Genomic DNA, 20,495 nt, shown 5'->3' with positions numbered 1-20,495 from the left:
ATTGTGGATTGGTAGAAATACTTGTGTTAAAGTTTGTGATTCCCGTAGCATGCACGTATAGTGAACCGTTATGTGATGAAGCCGGAGCATGATTTATTTATTGATTGTCTTCCTTATGAGTGGCAGTCAGGGACGAGCGATGGTATTTTCCTACCAATCTATCCCCCTAGGAGCATGCGAGTAGTACTTTGTTTCGATAGCTAATAATTTTTTTGCAACAAGTATGTGAGTTCTTTATGACTAATGTTGAGTCCATGGATTATATGCTCTCACCCTTCCACCATTGCTGGCCTCTCTAGTGCCGCGCAATTCTGGCCGGTGCATTAAACCCATCATATACCTTCCTCAAAACAGCCACCATACTATGAGAAGTTTCGTTTATTATGACACGCTTCATCATTGTCATATTGCTTTGCATGATCATGTAGTTGGAATTGTATTTGTGGCAAGGTCACCGTTCATATTTTTTATACATGTCACTCTTGATCATTGCACATCCTGGTACACCGCCGGAGGCATTCATATAGAGTCATATTTTTGAGTTGTAAGTAAATAGAAGTGTGATGATCATCATTATTAGAGCATTGTCCCATGTGAGGAAAGGATGATGGAAGGTATGATTCCCTCACAAGTTCGGATGAGTACCTGGACTTTACAAAAAATAAAAGAGGCCAAAGAAGCCCAAACAAAAAAATGAGAGAAAATAGAGGAAGGGCAATGTTACTATCCTTTTACCACACTTGTGCTTTAAAGTAGCACCATGATCTTCATGATAGAGAGTCTCCTAATTTGTCACTTGCATATACTCGTGGGAATTTTTCATTATAGAACTTGGCTTGTATATTCCAATGATGGGCTTCCTCAAATTGCCCTAGGTCTTCGTGAGCAAGCGAGTTGGATGCGCACCCACTTAGTTTCTTTTTGAGCTTTCATACACTTATAGTTCTAGTGCATATGTTGCATGGCAATCCCTACTCACTCACATTGATATCTATTGATGGGCATCTCCATAGCCTGTTAATGCGCCTAGTTCATGTGAGACTTTCTCCTTCTTTTGTCTTCTCCACAATCACCATATTCTATTCCACCTACAGTGCTATATCCATGGCTCACGCTCATGTCTTGCGTGAAAGTTGAAAAAGTTTAAGAACACCAAAAGTATGAAACAATTGCTTGGCTTGTCATCAGGGTTGTGCATGATTAAATACTTTGTGTGATGAAGATGGAGCATAGCCATTGTAGGAATAACTTTCTTTGGCCATGTTATTATGAGAAGACATTATTTCTTTATTAGTATGCTTGAAGTATTATTGTTTTTATGTCAATATTAAACTTTTGTTTTGAATCTTATGGGTCTGAATATTCATACCACAATAAATAAGATTACATGGATAAATATGTTAGGTAGCATTCCACATCAAAAATTCTGTTTTTATCATTTACCTACTCAAGGACGAGTAGGAATTAAGCTTGGGGATGCTTGATATGTCCTCAACGTATCAATAATTTTTGATTGTTCTATGCTATTATATTATCAGTTTTGGATGTTTTATATGCATTAATATGTTATTTTATATTATTTTTGGGACTAACCTATTAACCTAGAGCCTAGTGCCAGTTTCTGTTTTTTATTGTTTTTGAGTTTTACAGAAAAGAAATATCAAAGAGTCCAAACGGAATAAAACTTTCCGAATGATTTTTCTTGGACCAAAAGATACACAGAAGACTTGGGAAGAGGGCCAGAAGAGTCTCGAGGGAACCACAATCCATCAGGGCGCGCCCCCTGGCTTATGGGCCCTCGGGAGTCCACCGACCTCCATCTCAGCTCTATAAATCCTAAAATATTCCCAAACCACCAGAAGCGTCCACCAAAATACTTTTCCGCCGCCATAACCTTATGTTCCTGTGAGATCCCATCTTGGGGCCTTTTCCCGCACCCTGCCGAAGGGGGATTCGATCACGGAGGGCTTCTACATCAACCCTATTGCCCTTCCATTGAAGCGTTAGTAGTTTACCACAAACCTACGAGTCCATTGCTAGTAGCTAGATGGCTTCTTCTCTCTCTTTATCTTCAATACAATGTTCTCCTCGATGTTCTTGGAGTTCTATCCGATGTAATATTCTTTGGCGGTGTGTTTGTCGAGATTCGATGAATTGTGGATTTATGATGAGATTATCTATAAATATTATTTGAGTCTCTTCTGAATTCTTATATGCATGATTTGATATCTTTGTATTTCTCTACCAATTATCGATTTGGTTTGGCCAACTAGATTGGTTCTTCTTGCAATGGGAGAGGTGCTTAGTTTTGGGTTCAATCTTGCGGTGTCCTCACCCAGTGCAAAGTAGGGGTAGTGAGGCACATATTGTATTGTTGCCATCAAGGATAAAAATATGGGGTTTTCATCATATTGCTTGAGTTTATCCCTCTACATCATGTCATCTTACTTAAGGCGTTACTCCATTCTTACGAACTTAATACTCTAGATGCATGCTGGATAGCGGTCGATGAGTGAAGTGATAGTAGTAGATGCAGGCAGGAGTCGGTCTACTTGACACGGACGTGATGCCTATATTCATAATCATTGCCTTGGATATCGTCATTACTTTGCGCTTTTCTATCAATTGCTCAACAGTAATTTGTTCACCCACCATATGTTTTCTTTTAAGAGAGAAGCCTCTAGTGAAACCTATGGCCCCTGGGTCTATTTTTTATCATATATTTTCAGATCTATAAACCAAAAAACCCAAAAAATACCTTGTTGCAGTTTATTTACTTTTATTTTTTTATGTTTTAGTAATCTTTTATATCCATCTTTATGAGATCTCATCCTTGCAAGTGATCGTGAAGGGATTGACAACCCCTTTATCGTGTTGGGTGCAAGTGTTTGATTGTTTGTGCAGGTACACAGATTGGAGACTTGCGTGTACCTCCTACTGGATTGATACCTTGGTTCTCAAACTGAGGGAAATACTTATCTCTACTTTGCTGCATCACCCTTTCCTCTTCAAGGGAAAAGCCAATGCAAGCTAAGAAGTAGCACCAGCAGAGCTGGCCGGAGCCTGGAGGAGACAGGTATAGTAGGGTACGAGAGCAGGGAGTTGTGACCTGGGAATAGTCGAGACGATCGAGGGCCGGGGTTGCAAGTCTGAAAGAACTCTTATTATTTGATGCCTCAGACGGTGTAAACTGCAATGGGGAAAAACTAGTGCTAATAAGTTGTCAGTAATAATTAATGACTGCATGATTTCCTACATGGAAGGAAAATGTTGTGGCGCCATCGTCGTCTGATCTAGGGTTTCCCCTGGTGCTCCGGGTGTCCCCAGTGCTGGATTCGTGGTTACATTGGTTTGGACTGCCTCTCTAGTTAGTGGGCTTAGCTGTGTCTTTTGTTTGTTCGGGCCAAGCACCTTGTCTCTCTTCTTTTCTATTTTGGACACCGTATCCACGCCTTGCGTTCGTGCATCTGTCGTATCTCACTTGTACTCATTCTCTGTTGTTCTATCAATAAAAAGATACGCTAGGGTTCCAAAAAACTATCGGTTTTTATTATTTCACTGATAACTACCAACTTTGGGGTTCGCTGTTTCAAAAAAAACCAAATGACTGTGTTTAAATTTTAAACCGTTTGTTTGACACCTGTGGCCCACCCGTCAGGTCCACATGGCATAAAAGTCAACACTGTTAGGTTGACCGTTCATTGGTTATGACAGGTGGGGCCCAAATATTTATAAAAAGCAATTGCGTCCCTATATTTTTCAAAAAAGCAATCAGGTCCCTGTAATTTCCTTTGAAAAGCGGCCGGTCCTTGTAAAGAAAGGAAAAAAGCAATCAGGTCCCTGGGCCGATCCGGCTCGACCTCTCTCCCGCAACCTGTCGCCGTCCTCTCCCTAGAATAGCCGCCCACTCCCCTGCATCCCCTCCCCAGCCAGTGATCTGAGGAGGCCGAGCTCCAGGACATTGACTAGGGATGCGCGGCCAGCACCAGGGCCTCAGGCGGCTCACGTCCAGCACCACGCGGCGGCTCCCCATTGGTGCGGCCACTAGCATGCGGCCTCGGGTGGCTTGCGGCAAGCAGTGTGCGGCGGCTCCCTGCAGAGCCTCATACTCGCAAAGCAGGGGCAGCGAGTGGCTGGTGGGCGCAATAGGTGGTGGAGACGAGCGGCCACACCAAGGGTGGTGAGGAGCCGGGGATAGCAGCAGGTGGCGGCGCACAAGAACCAGCATGCACAGCTCTTTGTGCGCTCTTCCCTTGGCCCTGTCCGTCTATAGCAGCCAGCGAAGGTCGACTTGGGTAGGATGCTTCCTTAGACAGGTCAGTCTGCCGGGGGAGGAGGGAGACGGGCTGCCCGCCGGCGACATCACTCTAGCCACCGGTTGGTCAGCCATGGTGGCGAGCATGCGTGTCGAGCACGAGGTCCTCCATGGCTGAGGGCGAACGGCGAGAGGAAGAAAGAGAGACAGAGGAGAAGAAAACATGCTGAGTAAGGAAGATATCGGTGTTGACATTTTATGCCACGTCAGCTCCAACGACTGGGCCATCCTTGTCATAATCACGATCGATTTTAAAGCACTCGGTCATTTGGGGGTTTTGAACAGCCGACCCTAAAGTTGGTAGTTATCAGCAAAAAAATAAAATTAGTAGTTTTTTGAAACCCTAGCCCGAACTGTAGTAGTTTTATGTTATTTACTCGAATTGAAGGGAGTAATAGGTGGGGTTTCCATCATATGGATGTATGTTTCGCTTACGTAAGTAGGGTGCGGCTATAACTCACTTATAGCAGGTAACCTTCCGACTCGACGAAGTCGCGCGAGTGTATGGGCTGGCCCAGTGCGCGGGAGGCCATTGCCTCTTTTTTTCATGTTTTTTTTTCATTTTTTACTTTCGTGTATACTTACGAATATTCTAGATAAATATATTACAAAATATTTTACATTAAACATTTAAAAAATTCTAAGCAAGCATTTCAAAAATGTTAAATGTACATAGAGAAAAAGTTTCTCATGTATACAAAAAAATTAAGATGTGTAAAAAAGTTAATCATGTATTTAACAAATATTAATCGAAGCATTTGAATTTTTTGAAAACAAGTATTAAGAAAATGTTAAACAAGCATTTAGAAATTGTTAAATGTGTATACAAAAATGTTGACCATGTATTAAAAAACTTCTAAAATTGTCGTTTGGTTTTATATGAAAAATGTTAAATGTGCACAGAAAAAATATTAATCATATGCTCAAAAAATATTAATCAAACATTTGAAAAAATATTAAATATATACAGTAAAAATGTTGACCATGTATTGAAAAAATGTTAAACTAGTATTTCAAAATTGTTAATCAAGGATTTGAAAAAACAAAGTGTAAAATGTGTACACAAAAAATGTTGACCTTGTATTAAAAAATGTTATCGGGTATTTACAAAATGTAAATCAAGTATTTGAAATTTTTTAACTGTATATTGACAAAATATTGACCATGTATTCAATAAATGGTAATCAATAAATCTTATTCTTGTACTTGAAAAATATTAAACATGTATATTATAAAAATGTCTATTAGATATATACCGAAAATTTGTGTAGAAAAACAATGAAATAAAGAATAGCAAAAGAAAATAAAAAACCAGTAAAATAGAGAAAAAATGAAGGAAAACGGTGAAAAAAAGAAAAGCAAAAAAAACAAAAACCAGTGAAAACCCAACGCTTTTTCTTTAACAAGGTCGTGACCTTCTAATTAAATATGAACAAGGTGGTGGACAAGTGGCTAGCAGCGCAACGCTACAGCTAGGACAACGTGGCCTCGTGGGATTGGTTCATGAGTGACCCTTTTTCTCTAGTGTATTTATTTTAGTGTGAATGGGCCGGCCGAAAACTATAGACGTGCTTCAGGCGAGACCAAAGGAAGACTTGCTATAAGCGAGATATAGCCTCTGCGATGTAAGTGAGAGCGTACAATGGCAGAGGAAGAGAAGGAAACCAGTCGCTCGCTCGCCTGGGTGGTTGGGCTGCAGGCCCATGAGGATGGAAGGGAAGCAGGGACAAAATAGAATTAGAAAGTGGTTGGGCTGCGGCCTGGGAAAGAGAAGAAAAAAAAATTAAGATACAAAGAAAATCGCAAAAACCGAACTCTTCACAGCCCTAACAAAATCGCAAAAATCGAACCAATGCCCATGGCCCTATTGCAGTCGTGGCCACGACGCTCGCCACAATTAATCCCACGCACACTACGGCCCTCCCCATGGCCCTATTGCGGTCGTGGCCACGACGCTCGCCACAATTAATCCCACGCACACTACGGCCCTCCCCATCGCAACAGCTCCAACATTTGGGAACCCTACCATGACACCGCAATTCACCACCGCGACGACTGCAATTGCGACGCCGTGTCGACAAATCTACGGTTGTTGAGCGAATAAAAATGTCACCACCGCCATGTCAACCACTCAACATCCATCGAACCCCGGCGGAATGAACCCTACAGAAAACAGAGCGGTGGCGGCGGAGCAGTGTACGCCTTAGCCCAATGCTGGAGTCGATGAAGAACTTGATTCCGATAGATCGAAGACGCTCGAATTGCCAGCGGAGACAAAGAAACCATACTGAATCACCTATGGGGCGGAGTGGCGAGACGGGTTAGGAAAAGATGGGGGACTGGCGTTAGTGGAGCGAGGGAGGGGGATATACGGAACGTTCGCTCAGCCGACAGTTAGCGCAACGCCTCACATGGTGATCCTCACGCCAAGATCCGTGCGATGCATCCGAGGGCGCAGAGCGCGTTCACACAAGATCAATATATATAGAACTAACGTCAGTTCTATAGTGTTCAGGACATTATTACTCACTCAACTTGCCTAGCTAGCAGCGCCCAGTTGCTTGGGACAAACAACTGAGGTTTTTACTTGACAATATATATTAGCAGAAAAAAGAACATTCACATTGACAATATTTAAAACCAGTAGGATTAATTTAGGAGATGCATTTACTTGACAATATATATTAGTAGAAAAAGAACATCCACACTGACAAGATTTAAAACCAGTAGGATTAATTTAGGAGACGAGATGAATTCTATGGTCGGAAAAATTTGTATACAGCCGAACAGATAGCATTGCATTTTATTTTCTAGGGAAGCCATACACCACCCAAACAATCGAACATTCGCTCCCCTTTGGTATTGTCGTAAGTAAACACTGGCCTCATATTATTCGCAAAAAAAAAAAACACTGACCTCATACAGCTTGAGAAAGGAATCATGAAGTTCCTGGCATGCCTAGATTTTTCATAGCAAGGAAGGATGCATTTCAAAGCTTCATCACATGCTATCACAGTATGTGAAGATCCACTATTTCAATCAGGACAGTAACCACAAAGAAGGTAATGCAAATTGTGTGTAATGCAAACAATACAAAGAAGGTAATGCAAACTGTGTGTAATGCAAACAATACAAAGAAGGTAACTGCAGCTCCCTCCACATTTTCACATCCGGACTTGGGACCGGCAAAGGCAGTGTTAAACCACAACAATACAAAACACAAATTATACAACAACATCAATCATTCAAGCAAAGCATACAGGACACACAATCAAGCAAATGCAATATCAATGCAGCTCCCTCCACATTTTCACATCCGGGCTTGGGACCGGCAAAGGCAGTGTTAAACCACAACAAACAAAACAAACAACACCAATCATTCAAGCAAAGCATTCAGGACACACCATCAAGCAAAGCATACAGGACACACCATCAAGCAAATGCAATATTAATTCAAACACACACACAAGCAAAGCATACAGGACACACCATCAAGCAAAGCATACAGCACACACCATCAAGCAAATGCAATATTAATTCAAACACACACAAGCAAAGCATTCAGGACACACCATCAAGCAAAGCATACAGGACACACCAAGCAAAGCATACAGCACACACCATCAAGCAAATGCAATATTAATTCAAACACACACACACAGTCCGGTCACACAGAGAGTCACAGTCACACACAGATTCAGTCACACACACAGTAACAGTCACACAGAGTCAGTCACACATACACTGTCACAGTCACACATAGTCAGTCACACACACAAGAGATAGAAAGGACACAAACAGAAAGCAAATACTACAAGCAAGACCCATGATGTAAGTTGTTTGGCATGCAGTACCTTCCAGGAATAACTTTTGCTATTTCTGCTCATTTATTCCCAAATACCTGATGGCATTAATCAGTGCATGTTCCTCCTCAGTAGTCCAAGCATCGTTCCATATGTTTGGATTCAGATGATTATGCCACCTAAGATGTTTTGAATGAATTAAAAAATCAGCTTCCTATTAACAACTAAGATGTTTTGAATGAATTCAAAAATCAGCTTCATATTAACAACTGCATCACCTAGACCAAATGTGTTTCCCTAGCAGCCATAACTTGATTGAAGAATAGAGCAACCGTCTGAAGAAAGAGGAACAAAATAGTTAGCACGGACTTCGAATAGAGAAAGAGACGCCAAGAAATAACAAGTTACTCAAGGCAATTACCTGTTCATTAGTGATCGGAGGAAGTCCACCGAAGTAAACACGCCGAGCATGCCGAGTAACCTAAGAAAAGAGTGGTCAGACATACGCATCACAGAACAAGAAAAATCTCAAGCACAAAACAAAAAATCGAGCATACCTGCTGTGTCATGGCAGTGGCTGCATAGCAAGTGGATCGATGCAAAGGGAAGAAAGAATTAGAAAGTAATAACCAAACATTTTGAATAATAAAGAAGCGTAATAGATCACAGGTGGGTTCATTCTGCCATCACCAAATAAACTACAAATCAGAGTGAATCTGGTCGCGGTGTGATGACAGAATGGACTATCCATGATTTGAGTACTAGCTACACTGGATCATAAAAGGAACACAATAGTCACCTGTACTAGGGCGGATAAATTGAACATGTTCAGGAGCATGTTCGGAAACATCCCAGGATCAGCAGCAGGAAGTTCTGGAAGCTGACCTGCAATGCATCAACAGATACCAGTGTGTTTACCTTGCACATAGGGGGAAAATGCATTTCAGCAAACCATATAAAAATAAAACAATCAAAAAATACCTTGCAATGAGACTATTTTGTTAGTCCATACTTGTTTACAAGGTCAATAATTTTGTCATCTTCCTGTAGAAAAAATATCATAAATATAACTATAAAATGTGCAAGATGTTTTTTTTTCTCGAGCAAAGTCAGGAGTGCAATGACAAACCTCTTGAGTCCAAGGACCTTTGATGAGTTCAGTGTTAAAGAACCTTCTGCCATGGATGTAAGCATTGCACCTCTGTCCTATCCGGAAATAATTCAGCTGCATAGGTAGATACTGACACAATATGTGAGCTCACCACAATTGCATATACAGAACAACGTCCAAAGAAGTATGGCGTTACTATATTACTAGCTAAAATGTGGGATATGCATTCATAAAGTATTACCGGCCGTAAGAAAAATATTGTGTACAAAATTGGAAGGAGTTAAATTCGAGAAGGATTACCATACAAACACATACCAGGTTGATGAGTGATCCACAGCTTCAGTTCAAACACAAGAAGCACACCATCAGAACCATAACAAATCAAATTAGCCATTATGAAAACCTCCATCCACCCTGGATTCTATATATACATCATTCTGAGCACAAACATCATACTTGTGGCAGGAAAATATACAGCAATGAATTTAAGAGTGTCCAAAGGGCAATTGATACTACCAACTACAGAGGTATGTAGGTCATAAAATTACATGCCCATGACCTTATAGAAATTTCCATGCATTATCAGGTGCCAATAGGTAGTTATGGAGCGCTTGCACAATGACACACAGTCACAGTCAACACACACACATACACAGTCACAATCAATACACAGTCACAGTCATAAAACGACACACAGTCACAGTCAACACAAAAGCACACACACAATGGAGCGCTTGCACACAAGAAACGGACAAAGAAACACACACAAACAGTCAGTCACACACAGTCACACAGACACAATGGAGTGCTTGCACACAAGAAACAGACATAGATAGGATGAAACTAATCAAAGACATGAGAAAAGGTAAACTATTTGTTCAAGCTTCCCGTTCAGAACCTTCAACTCTGCATTATTTTAGTTCTTCAATTCCAAACTCTCTCTGCATTACCCAACTACCAGCCAGGAGGCCACTACTGTCATATAAACAAAGACAAGTGTAAGAGAGCCAGAGAGCAAATTAGGAGGTACCTTTTCTTTATCACCAAATTTCAGAGTCTGCACGTACCAAAATTGTATTTTGTGTCACAAGATGACCCTAAAGAACTCACCAGGAAAATACTGATCAAGTGAATCATGGAGAACATCATGTAGAATAGCAGTCCAACAAATCCAAAGCAATTCAAGTATATATGTAGATAATCAGAGCTCATGTACATGCAAACCTTTCCCTCCCATAAGGTGATAAATTTGCAAGCTGAAGATCAAAATTCGATTACCTTAGTTGGTAAAACAGAAAGCGATAGGAACCCTGAGCAGTCCTTGGCATACTATCAGAATTACCGGTCCTGGAAAGAGCAACATACTATCAGCATGAATACATAATCTTGTGAAGTGAACAAGGAAAACATGGCTAAATAAGCGTTTTGGGACTACAGACATTAGCATCACAAGGTGTAGAAAACATAAATATACCTGCGCTGTAACTCATCAGTGTCCTTAGCAACACAAGGAAGAGCAAATGTGACATTTGTTTATATCCTACCTGAAATACTTAGAAAAGCATTATTCCAGTGAATGGACAGCAGTAATACAAAAAAAGAATATGATATCCACATAAGAGATAACGAAACACAGATATCACAAAAAATGTATTGTCAAACACCACGGTATACATGATTATTATGATAAGAAAAAAAGGAACAAAAACAGGGAAAAGGATGCTGTGATGAGTGAGTGAGATATATAAGATAGGCATGAGATGCATTGGATGCCAAATCGGCCACACAAAGGAGTGGAAGCCAAGCAAGTGAGTGTTACAAGAGTCAAACTTTTCTGCTCAGCCTATCATCATCTATCAGCAAGAGAGGCCTGACCAGTGCACATCTCTGGATCCCTGCCTGCTCGAAACGGCCTAAATGGTTTGCATCCCTGAACACATCCCCATATATGGGGAGACGACATTGGAACACAAGCAAAGCATGAATAAGAAACCAATTGGACAGACCATATAAGCACAGTAACACAATCAGAATCACCACATCCAAGCAGTCAAACACAGTCACACACAGATAATGGAGCACTTGCACACATGAAACAGACAAAGAAACAAACATAGACAGGGGCACATCACACACACAGTCAGACACACACAATGGATCGCTTGCACACAAGAAACACACAAAGAAACATAGATAAGGGTACAAACAGAAAGCTAATAGATGCAAGAACGAAGTAAACTCAGAAAGCTATAAAGAAGTTCCAGAAACCGAATGAGTAAACTGATTTCTGTAGAGGGGTGAGGGTAATTCAGATCTTCATTCCTGAAAACAGGAAGCTAGTTAGATCATCATCACTACAGCACTACCCACAAGTTTGTAGGCACAGAGACACATGCTTATTCTTGTCACAAAGTCTAGGCAAAGCAAGAAAAGCATTATTTCAGTGACTGGACAGCAGTAATTGATATCATATCTCATGCATAATTGAGTTAGTGAACCTCAAAAGGGAACAAAGAACAGTAGAAATGTATTGTCAAACACCACGGTAAATGATTATGATAAGAAAAATTGACAGCGTGAATGTTCATGCACACGCAAAAGAAATACGACTTACGAACAAAACCTCCTTGCGTTGAACATAAATTAAATTAAAAAATTAGCAGATTCACACTATATTAGGTTACAACCAGGTTATAAACAAACATAGCATAAAATCTATATGCAATCCAAATCCTAATCACGCCCAGGCTTCCCAAGTGCATGGCTTACATAGTGACAAATACAGAAGTCAGCGTTCTTGATATTTCAACTAGAGTGAGTACGAAATTTGCTCCATAAAATTTAACAGGACAAACAAAAGGGACATGACAAAAGTGAGCAGCATTGATAAGAATCGTGTGATGAGCGTGCTTTCACAGATAAATAAACTCTGGAATTATGCTCACAGCAGAATCATATGCCCAGGTGTGCAATGACAAGATTCTGGAGTTATGCTATGCAATCTAGAAGACTAGCAGCACCTCATCTAGTACTCCTATATGAAAATGGAAATAGCAACACGAGGAATAAAAGAAGGAAACCTTGTCCTACAGTAGCAGCAGAAGGTGTTCAATTAGTCAAGCAGCAAGCCACATGATTTGCACTCTTTTAGAACTTTCGGCTATGCCTGCCTGCTCAAAATGGCACCCCTGAACACACATCAGCATATATGGGAACATAAACAGAGCATGATAGGAAGTAACCAACCAATTGAATTGAAAAGAACATAAATCAACACCCATCAGAACAAAATCACCCCTGCATCTAGCCTGACGAAAGTGAAACAAGCTAGCTGGTACAATCAGAATCGACATAGGAACCAGAGTATCTAGGCTAACACGAACAAGCTAGCCGTTTGAGATCAGACAACAACCGACGAACAACGCAGGAGCCTAGGAACCGATCTGAACTAGCACGCCAAACTGACAACTGCTCTCCGTCTCTCCATCTCCGGCCGGAACCCAATTTCAAAACCAAGACCCGACCATTCCTGTAACGCTCGCGGCGACACGAACACCAAACGCGGGATCCAAAGCGTCTCTCAGATAACAGAAGCGCACGCAGAAATTTCTCGATCGCAAACCAGACGGGAGACCCTCGACGAGACAGGACCAAGAACATGCGAGCGCGTCGGGGCAACTGCGAGGACGAGCAAGACGAAAACGGCCGACGGCGTGGACGAGCAGAACCAAATCAGAAGCGACTCTAAACCGACGACGGCGGGGAAGCGCAAAATCAACTCAGAAGCGACTCTAAACTGACGAACTGCACACCAGCAAAATCAAATTGGACGCGGTCCTACACGGGCGACGGCGAGAACGAGCAAAATCAAATCAGGCGGGGTTCTCTAGCTATCTAAACCGGCGACGGCGACGGTGACGGCGAGCAAAATCAAATCCGGACGCGACTCTAAACGGGCAAAAGGACGAGCAAAATCAAATCCAGACGCTCTTCTAAATGGGCAAATCGATCGAGGAGGACGAGCAAGATGAAATCCGGCTCGAGGAGGACATACGCACGGCCCGGACGAAGGGTGGAGGAGCAGCGGACCGGCGGGAGCGCGGCGAGGAGGAGGAAGGCGCGGCCGGGGCGAAGAGAGGAGGTGGAGGAGCGGACCGGGCAGGGCGCGGCGAGGAGGAGGAAGGCACGGCCAGGGCGAGGAGAGGAGGAGGAGCAGACCGGGCAGTGCGCGGCGAGGAGGAGGAAGGCATGGCCCGGGCGAAGCGAGGAGGAGGAGGAGCGGGCCGGCCAAAGGGCGCGGCTTTATAGCCGGGGCAGAGGCGGTGGCGGCAGCCGGAGCCTTGTCCTTCGCCGAGGTGCGCGTGGCGTGGCGGCGGGAAATAAAAGGAAAGTGGAGCTGGTGGGTTTGTGATGGATGGAAGGATCCGGAGCGGGCAGGGGCAGGGGTAGGCGTGCGAGGTCGGCTGCTGTGCGGTGCTTCCGTCTCGAATTGGGGGCGGACAAGGGAATTCCTTACCGTTGCGATGCCCATCCACGCCGTGTCTTGGGAATGTTTTTTTGGTATTCTTAAAAAGAAAATGTTTCTTTAATAGTACAGGTCATGGCATACCATACCATATTAGGCCATCATAAATGCTGACCATAAAATGGATATGCGTATTATCCTCATATATGTTGACATTGATACGGAGCCGGTCGTCCAACCACGGCCACGTACATTTCAAACCATATTTAAACAGGTCGGACGAAATACATGTAAATTGAACGATTTTTATCTAACTTCGACGATTTTTTAATACATTTTTGGCATATTTCATTAGATAAAAGCGACCGGACCTAAACTTGGTCTAAATCTAAGGTGGTGCACGTCCTCGAGTCCTTATTATTCCCTTTCGTGCGCATCTCGGGCGGCCGTGTCCATGTCCGACGGCCAGCTAAGCCACACGGAGTGAAAGTGCGTCCGCCGATGTGCAAGAGTAGAACATGGGACACTGGATCGGCTCACGGGACTCGAGGCCTCGCCGCTCGCGCCCTACTGCTCCTCGTCGGAGTCTGCAACCTGTCCGTCACCGGTTCACGTGAGATCGATGATGGACATGGACAGACGTGCCTCGTCGTAGAACCGGCACCACCAAAACTTCATTGGCGGCGCTAAGGGTGCGCAGCTGCCGACATTCTCGTCCGCGATCGCCTGCGCCACCTCCGCGTCCGACTGTGTTGCGACCGCGGCGCGACCGGGCGCGGCCTTGTACAAGACCCTTTGCTTGGTGACGAAGTTGGGGTTCTCCACGGCCTTGGCCGCCTCCGGCGCCTCCACGTCGGTCTGTGTTGCAGGCAGCATGAGTGTCGCGGCCTTGTACAACACCCTTTGCTCAGTGATGAAGTTGGGTTCTCCGCGGCCTTGGCCGCCTCCGCCGCCTCCACGTCGGTCTGTGTTGTAGGCAGCATGAGTGTCGCGGCCTTGTACAACACCCTTTGCTCAGTGATGAAGTTGGGTTCTCCGCGGCCTTGGCCGCCTCGGCCTCCTCGCTCACGAGCTGGCCGTAGATTTGGCCTTCTGTCGGCCGATGCTGCTTGAGGAGAGAAAAGTTGTACCATGTTCCTCCTGCGCTTGCCGGAACTCTGACATCGACTGTGGCGCCGGCTGCTGCTCCGCCATGGCATCCTTGAAGCGCACCTTGCGCATGCTCCATGATCGAGACAACATGGAACAGGGCTAGTAGGGGCGCCGACTCGTCGTCAGAGGCTGTCTCCATCATCGGGTCATCGTCAGAGACCTTCGAGGAGTAGGCCGGCAGGCCGACCTCTATCCGCCTCACACGACAACTATGTCAGCCAGCTGCAAGGGTGGCCAGCTCGTGCTTATGCCCTGTTGAGAGGCTCTCCAACAATGCACTAGAGCTCACGGTCATGGCGGAGGTGGTCCACAGAGGAGGATGTGAAATGGACGTGGTGTGGTTTGTGCCGAGTGTGACCTGGTGTAAATGGCAGACACCGGCCAGGCCAAGCGGTGGCGGGGTGTGTCAATGCGGGCGCCAGAGTTGGCTTCGCGACCGGTGTGCCTGTATAATGACGGTAGGCAAACAGACGGGAACCTGCTTCAAGTGGTAGATATCCATCCTGTCCCGTTCAGTAATATCTCTACGACATTAAACAGGTGCGAACATCGGACGCGGCGCAAGCGGTGCTCTCGACCGACGCGTCACTTCAATGTCGGCATAAATGAGAGGTCACGTTCGCTCTAGGCCGGCATGAATGCAGCGCTTGTGCTATGGAATGGCTTGAGCAATGGCAACCGCTTCACGCGGAAGAGATTTTCGGGTCGGTCCGGGGTCTCCTTCGCGTACGTGCCAGCAATCCCGTAAAGCCATATAGGTCTTAAGAAGATCATAATATATACTTCCCTTGACCACTTGAAGACATATCGATCTTAGGAAGATCATTGCCTACTCCTCACTAGCCATATGAATTTGGTGACTATTGGTATGTTTAGTTGGGCGGCGGCCGTTAGGTCACCTATTTTGAATTATGGACACACAAGCAAGGCCAAAACATGTGTGTCAGACGTGTGGCCCATCAACCTACTAGCAAAAGGGGAGAAAACTTAGCATGTCGCAACAAAAGCATCGATGCCTATTTAGCCAACACTGCCTGATTAAAGAGTTGTAAATGTCAGAAACCCATACCACCCCAAGGTTTGGGACGGATCATGCATTCCCAGAAGATCTAGTGGGTGCAATGGTTATCTTTGCTTGCACCCTGTTAAAACTCTCTCATGATTTTCATGAGTTCTTCATAAAGGCCCGGGAAGTTTAAAGACATCCATCAAATAGGTCGACTGGGATTGCATAACTACCTTGATGAGGATTTCTTTGTTGTCGTTAGACAATTCTCTGTATTGCACCATTCCTTTCAGAAGTTGCGCTGATGTGAAAATTCCATCATGCCATTCGGCCCATTGGTGTAGGGAGCCCCAAATTTTTTGCTCAAACTATACTTGTGTAACCCTGCATCACAACCTTGACATCATGTTGTACATCGCTAGGGCAAGCTTTCCCATGCATGAGACCACTTGTGTCAACATTTCCCAACTAGCATGTCCATTGGGCATGTTGATCCCTTGGTGCACCGCCGACCTTGCTCGACCTCTGCCTTAAAAAAAGAGCGTGAGGAATTTTTTCAATTTTTAGGACATATATGTATACTATATGTTAATATTTGCAGCTACTAAGGGGCGATAAACAATGGGATAATCATGTTGGTAAGGCAAACATAATGACTTCAATTCATTTAGGACCCGAATATTTAGCGAACGTCAGCTTTTAGGCATGATAAATCTTACATATTTAATGGCAAATTATGTTCGTCGAGAATGGCAAATTTAGTTGGCAAGCATGGCAAATCCGCTTTTAGACTTTTTTTGCCAGGAAATTGTTGTGCTTGCAAACTAAAATTGCCATCATCTCGCCAAATATAAATTGCCATGAAAACGTCAGATTTGCCATGCCTAGAAATTTGACGTCAGATTTTTATCCTTTTTGTTCATTTAATTTAACCCTCATCAGATTAAGGAGAAAAATTTTAGGCCTAACAAATGTTGGATTTTTTTGTGTGGATGAAAACTACTGTTGGTTTTAAATACATTCCCACACGAATATGAGTCTATTTGTGAAATTCAGCACGTTTATAATGTACATCGATGTTCTTTCTTTGCGAAGGGGTACATCGATGTTCAAACCTACTGTATTTTTCTTAGAATTATTGAAAACTATCAAATATAATGTTCGTGAAGTTATCGTTATTATCCTCGCAAAAAAATCTGTAAACATTAATTAGTATTCCTACTTTCTCTTTAAAACTAATTGTTACTTCTTTTGAGAAAAAAAAATACTAATTGTTACTGGACAATGGATCTAATTGTCACCTTTTGATCTGTCCACGATGGACGACACACCACGACGGCCCTACGGCCCATTAGAAAACGAAACCGACCCCATAGAGAAGTTCAAAGCCCAACCCACCAATCCGCGCACCGCCAAAGCTCGAACCATCCCTCCCCCTCCGGCGCCGACCCACCGCCGCTCGCCATGGAGCCCGCGGCGATGGACCGCATCGCCGCCCGGCTCTCCGCCGTCGCGGCCTCTACTTCCCCACGGCCTTCCTCCGCACCTCGCCGCCGCCGCCGGCGCGCAAGTCGGCGCTCCTCGATCTCCTCTCCCGCGACGCGCCGCGCTGCGCCCCGACGAGCTCGCCCCCTTCGACGCGCTCCGGGACGACTATGAGGTCGGCTGGCACCTCCGCCGCCTGCGCTCCGCCGCCGCCGGGGAGGCCCCCGCCCCCGCGCGCGTGCGCAACCGGCGCCGCGCCTACCTCCACCGCCTGGTGAGCCAGGGGGACTACTTCTCCGAGGAGGCGATGCGGGAGCGGGAGCCGTACCTGCACCACGAGTACCTCGGCAGGTTCCAGGACCCCTTCGGGCGGGCCATGGTGCGGCCCGGCGAGAAGTTCTCCGAGACGCTGATGCGGCGGGCCGAGGAGACCGTCATCGTGGAGAAGATCCGCGGGGAGCAGATCAGGAGGGGTGTTGACCCCAGCGAGTGGGTCGGCGGTCCCGTTGAGCGGCCGATGATGGGGCAGGAGGAGGAGGAGGAGGAAGAGGAAGAAGAGGAAGAGGAAGAAGAGGAGGAAGAGAACATCGGCATGGAGGAGAACACCGAGGCTGAGGTTTGCTTGCTGCCAATTAGCGGTCTGGCTTGATTGTGCTTAATTTCTGTGTTACAATTGCTTGCACTTGCATAGAACTGTGCAAGTTTGTGTTGTGATGATACATTGAGGCGATGTAGTTGTGCTTACATCGATTTCGCTTATATCAAACTTGCTGTGACTTGTAGAATATTAATCTTGCTTTGTAGTCTGCTTTGTCTATGGAAAAATAGTAATCTACACTGTGTGAAGTCTTCAGATGTAGAAAATTAGTTGTTTTACAGGTATGACTGTATTACATCAAACCATATAACTGCTACTATTACATAGTTCTAACTTCAGATATATCGGACAGGCTCTAAGAAAATAGGATTAATATGGTACCATGTAACTGCTACTATTACATAGTTCTAACTTCAGATATATCGGACCCACTCTAAGAAACTAGAATTAATATGGCACCATGTAATTGCTATTACACAGTTCGAACTTCAGATATAGTGCTTTTGGGTGGGGTGGCCCCTTATTCGCCAGATCTTTGAGTGACTGTCGTATGTGATTTTCCAATTTGGAGAATCGAAATCAAGCACCTTTTTTCCTCAGTCTATCTGGACCATTTTGTACAATAGGAATGTATTCTCTTTACTTCACAAGGCATTAGTAAGGTATCAGCCTTCCTGCAAGTCCTAATCTTCACCCTCTGTAAGATATAAGTGGGTCAATTGGGCCAAGGGCAGGACCATGGTCGTCCATCTCCGCTTTGCCAGCCTCAGAACGCCCAAGGAAACTAGGATTACCTTATTTTGCCGAAACATTGTAACCGGGGGTTCGTGTAGCCTCCATGGCTGTAACTGTAGTCAGATTTAGAAACTCTGTCATTGTTAACTCTGCAGTATTTTATTGTCGGCTAGGGCCCTGTGATGAATCTGAAAACAACATATGCACCTCGCATTTTTACCGTACATTTAAGCGGTGAGGAAGAAACAAGTTGAAAGTAAAACCAGATCACTGGATTAGTTCTTGACTAGAACAGATGCATGACATAATGGCCCAGCTGTGTCGGTGTCAACTTGATGTAGAGCTGTTGTTCGGAGAAATGACAATCTAATTCAGCAGGTGAATATGCTAGACTCGGTCAATCTAAGGCGTCTCTTTCAGTTACCGTCGCTTTTCGCTTGCACTTGCGGCATTCGCCTTTTCTTATTTGACTGGAGCAAAAAACCAGGATATCTTTCCTCTGAGTTTAGATAGATCTATTTTCAATCTCCCTTTTCCTTACTAAGATACTCTGGTGGAGCAGTAGTAAACTTTGCCGTAGCAGATTATTAGATGTTCATTTTCTTCCTAACTCCTGGTCGCAGGTGGTTGCACACGACGATAACGGTGGGTGCCCGAACGAGACTGCAGGACCCCCCGCAGGGACTTTCAAGCCAATATTATCCCTCGGTGATGCAGGAGAAGTTCCTGTCAGGCCAAGACTCGGAGCACATGGACTACCCCCAGATCGACAACCACGAGATGCTGGACGATCACTGGTCCAGAGAGGCCAACTATGACGCGGAGGACAAGTACATCGACAAAGATTAGGACGGTCCAGAATGTAGTCTGCTGCTATTTAAGTTGCCTACTCGGTCAGCGGCGTCGGCCATGTTTAGACCCTGTACTGTTGTTTGTTAGCAGGATGTAAATATATGATGCAACCGTGTATGTGCTGGACACAGACACACAGTTTACACATCCCCGTGAGGTGTGATGAGCTCTATGCAAGGTATAATAGTATCAGGCAGTAGGTTAATCGTCATCTGGTTCTATGTTGCTACCGGCTACAGAGCTGGTGCTTTTTGACCCTTCTCCCTTTGTTTCTCAGTGGAGTTTGATACCTGGCATGGTTTTTTCGTCTCGCTTTCACTCTTGGTGCTATTAGTTTCTCCTTGTCAAAATGTAGGTCAAGTGGCATGTGGCCTTTTTTTTCTTCGTAATTATTCTTCAGCGGACGCAGAGCATTCAACACCGTTTGGTTTCCGTCTTACTTGGGCATGGTGTATTACGACCTCACTATCATTTGATTTGTATTTAAACATAGTTTTCAATGATATAATTTTGGTGACATGCATGAACCTTTTGTTAGTTAAATTTATGGTCAAAAATTTGGCACATATTACGATGGTGAGCAATAAACCAGGACGGAGGTAGACTGGTCCGTCACCATCGTGTTTTTGTGTCTAATTTTGACTTCAGCGACCCAACTTACATGGAGGAAGTGCTGTATATATTGATGCGACAACCAAACTTATATATTCAAAACTGAGCGTTACTACAAGTCACAAGTTCAAAACGAGAAAGTGGAACGAGTACAGCATGCCCGTGCCGTTCGCGTCGATCCCCCACATGGTCGTGGTGCACAATGTAGTAAATGACTAGTCTCTTCTTGACCTGCATCATTGATATGGCTTGAATGCCAAGGGGGAGAGGGTAGCGGTTCCCGAGACGTTGAACGGTCAATGATGCATCCTCAATTAGCATGCAGAGGGAATTAATTAGAGAAGCAGAATAGAGCCAGCAT

The 20,495-nt window shown here is 44.5% G+C and overlaps 1 long non-coding RNA gene and 1 pseudogene across 7 annotated transcripts; one reads left to right on the top strand and one right to left on the bottom strand.

The window, feature by feature from the left end:
• Positions 1 to 7,668: 7,668 nt before the first annotated feature.
• LOC123119849 (uncharacterized) lies at positions 7,669 to 13,626 on the bottom strand. 7 transcript variants are annotated; one of them, XR_006459012.1, is made up of 11 exons: positions 10,704 to 13,626; positions 10,508 to 10,576; positions 10,260 to 10,326; positions 9,545 to 9,566; positions 9,248 to 9,343; positions 9,100 to 9,162; positions 8,918 to 9,003; positions 8,676 to 8,695; positions 8,540 to 8,599; positions 8,397 to 8,453; positions 7,669 to 8,297 (listed from the first exon to the last, which is right to left on the bottom strand). It is a non-coding gene; the product is annotated as an uncharacterized lncRNA (long non-coding RNA). The 7 variants fall into 7 exon arrangements; XR_006459009.1 differs by having other exon boundaries at positions 9,530 to 9,566; positions 10,260 to 10,576; XR_006459010.1 differs by having other exon boundaries at positions 10,260 to 10,576.
• A 3,675-nt stretch (positions 13,627 to 17,301) lies between these two features.
• On the top strand, positions 17,302 to 19,733 carry LOC123119848 (coiled-coil domain-containing protein 97-like; annotated as a pseudogene).
• The last annotated feature ends 762 nt before the right edge of the window (positions 19,734 to 20,495 follow it).

This window comes from Triticum aestivum, chromosome 5D (assembly GCF_018294505.1).
Source record: "Triticum aestivum cultivar Chinese Spring chromosome 5D, IWGSC CS RefSeq v2.1, whole genome shotgun sequence".
Classification (NCBI taxonomy): Eukaryota; Viridiplantae; Streptophyta; class Magnoliopsida; order Poales; family Poaceae; genus Triticum; species Triticum aestivum.
Note: the sequence above shows the minus strand (reverse complement) of the source record. Positions and strands in the feature narration are given on the sequence as shown.